The sequence below is a fragment of the Bubalus kerabau genome, chromosome 2 (genome assembly GCF_029407905.1).
Source record: "Bubalus kerabau isolate K-KA32 ecotype Philippines breed swamp buffalo chromosome 2, PCC_UOA_SB_1v2, whole genome shotgun sequence".
NCBI classification, from domain to species: Eukaryota; Metazoa; Chordata; class Mammalia; order Artiodactyla; family Bovidae; genus Bubalus; species Bubalus kerabau.
The window spans coordinates 194,736,933-194,740,061 of NC_073625.1; the positions used below are offsets into that span (position 1 = coordinate 194,736,933).

General features: G+C 40.9%; 1 protein-coding gene across 3 annotated transcripts in view; it reads left to right on the forward strand.

The window, feature by feature from the left end:
* Positions 1-2,950: 2,950 nt before the first annotated feature.
* DOP1B (DOP1 leucine zipper like protein B) overlaps positions 2,951-3,129 on the forward strand; it is a 171,527-nt gene continuing 171,348 nt past the window's right edge. For all 3 annotated transcript variants that reach the window (XR_008710794.1, XR_008710795.1, XR_008710793.1), the window contains exon 1: positions 2,951-2,960. The gene's annotated coding sequence lies outside the window, so the exon portion shown is untranslated. The remainder of the gene's footprint in view (positions 2,961-3,129) is intronic.

The following is a 3,129-nucleotide window of genomic DNA, read 5'->3' on the forward strand; positions in this document are numbered from 1 at the left end:
GGGTAACATTAAGAATACAAACATTCACATTATAAGGATCGCAGAAGGACAAGAGACAGAGAAGGGGATGGCAACGGTTTTTGACAAAGTTATTTTTTAAAACATCTTGAATCTGAGGAAGGAAACAGATATCCAAGTACAGGAAGTATAGAAGGTTCCATATAAGACAAACAACCCCATACCAGAACATATCAGAATTATGATAGCAGTAGTAAAGATAAGAATTTCTAAAGTCAGCAAGAGAATAAAAAGAGTCATATACAAGAGAACCTCCGTAGGGCTATCAGCTGATTTCTCAGTAGAAACTCTGCAGGTCATAAGGGAGTAGCATGATATCTTCCAAGTGCTAAAAGTGGAAAAATCTGCAACCTAGGATACTCAGCAAGATAATCATTTAGAGTAGGAGAGATAAAGAACTTCTCAGATAAGCAAAAACTAAGGAAGTTCATCAAGAGTACCACTCTTTAAGAAATGTTAAAGGGACTTCCCTAAGTGGGATGGAAGTAAGAATATTTAGGAAAGAGAAAATACCACCAGAAAAGGCAAATACATAGTAAACACTGGGGATCAACCACTGAAATAAGCTAGTGTGAAGATGAGAAAACAAAAAATTGTAAAAGGAATTATAAATACTACACATATTAAGGGATAAGCATGAAGATGTAAAATATGGCATCAAAAAAAAAAAATGTGGGGAAGGGAAGTAAAAATTTGAACTTAAATGACTACCAGCTTAAAATGAGTAGGATGTAGTTATAGGACAACATATATGAACCCCATGATTATCACAAATGAAAAACCTATAACAGACAGTTTTCATTCCAAAGAAAGGCAATGCCAAAGAAAGTTCAATGTTCTATGTTCAATGTTCTACTGCACAATTGCACTCATCTCACACGCTAGTAAAGTAATGCTCAAAATTCTCCAAGCCAGGCTTCAGCAATACATGAACAGTGAACTTCCAGATGTTCAAGCTGGTTTTAGAAAAGGCAGAGGAACCAGAGATCAAATTGCCAACATCTGTTGGATCACAGAAAAAGCAGAAGAATTCCAGAGAAAAACATCTACTTCTGCTTCACTGACTACACTGAAGCCTTTGATTGTATGGATCACAACAAACTTTGGGAAATTCTTCAAGAGATGGAAATACCAGACCATCTGACCTGTCTCCTGAGAATCTGTATGCAGGTCAAGAAGCAACAGGTAGAACTGGACATGGAACAACAGACTGGTTCCAAATTGGGAAAGCAGTACATCAAGGCTGTATACTGTTACCCTGCTTACTTAACTTCTATGCAGAGTCCATCATGTGACATGCTGGGCTGGATGAAGCACAAACTAGAATCAAGACTGCTGGGAGAAAGATCAACAACCTCAGATATGCAGATGACACCACATTTATGGCAGAAAGCAAAGAGGAACTGAAAAGCCTCTTGATGAAAGGGAAAGAGGGGAGTGAAAAAGCTGGCTTAAAACTCAACATTCAGAAAACTAAGATCATGGCATCCAGCCCCATCACTTCATGGCAAACAGATGGGGAAACAATAGAAACAGTGACAGACGTTATTTCCTTGGGCTCGAAAATCACTGTAGATGGTGACTGCAGCCATGAAATTAAAAGACGCCTGCTCCTTGGAAGAAAAGCTATGACAAACCTGCGCTTAGTCGCTCAGTCGTGTCCAATTCTTTGCAACCCCATGGGCCCACCAGGCCCTTCTGTCCACAGGGATTCTCCAGGCAAGAATACTGGAGTGGGTTGCCATGCCATCCTCCAGGATGACAAACCTAGACAGCATATTAAAAAACAGAGACATTACTTTGCTGACAAATGTCCATCTAGTCAAAGCTATGGTTTTTCCAGTAGTCATGCATGGATGTGAGAGTTGGACTATAAAGAAAGCTGAGCGCCGAAGAATTGATGCTTTTGAACTGTGGTGTTGGAGAAGACTCTTGAGAGTCCCTTGGACTGCAAGGAGATCCAACCAGTCCATCCTAAAGGAAATCAACCCTGAATATTCATTGGAAGGACTGGTGCTGAAGCTGAAACTCCAATACTTTGGCCACCTGATGCAAAGAACTGACTCATTGGAAAAGACACTGATGCTGGAAAAGATTGAAGGCAGGAGGAGAAGGGGATGACAGAGAATGACATGGTTGGATAGCATCACTGACTCAATGGACACAAGTTTGAGTAAACTCCGGGAAGATGGTGACAGACAGGGAGAGGCCTTGTGTGCTGCAGTCCATGGGCTCACAAAGAGTCAGACACAACTGAGCGACTGAATTGAACTGAAAGGCTAGAAAACTAGGACACAAATAGGAGAGTTAGTGGGAAAACAGCCTAACCAGGGAAGTGGATGTTAATCTCAATAGTTAACATTTACCCAGCGCTTACTAGGTGTGTCTTTTTAGACATGTCTATGCAGATTCTTGTTTGGTCTTCCTAATATCACTTCTATGAGCTGGCACTATTATAACCCCTATTTTACAGAGGAGGAAACAGGCTTCAAATGTAATAGGAAGGTAAAGAAATTTATGAAACTAAATGCAAGGGGTCTGCGTGCTGATGCCTACCATTATTCATGTTTTGGTGATCCACAGTTTAACACTTGTGGTCCATTGCAGGGGCCTGGGGGTTCCATCCCTCTTGGAGGAACTAAGTTCCCACAAGAGTAAACAGCAGGCAAGGTGAAAACCATGTGCTAGGACTTATCAGAAAGAGTGAAAGGGCACCATCTAGTGACCCTCTGGTTGAAAGTATGTTTGTTTTTAGTAAGAGAACTGAACTGAACTGATTCATTGTAAAAGTCCCTGATGCTGAGAAAGATTGAGAGCAGAAGGGGAAAGGAGTCAGAGGATGAGATGGCTGGATGGCATCACCGATGCAATGAACATGAACATGGGAAAACTCCAGGAGATGGTGAGAGATCAGGGAGACCTGGTGTGCTGCAGTACATGGGGTCTCAAAGAGTCAAACACGACTGGGCAACTGACCAACAAATTAAAGACACACAGACAAACAATACAACACTGATGAACCACCACACAGCTTAAGAGCCTTAAAATTTTCACTTATTTTAAATAAATACAAGCACATTGATTAAAAATCAAAATGATCAGAAGGGTATA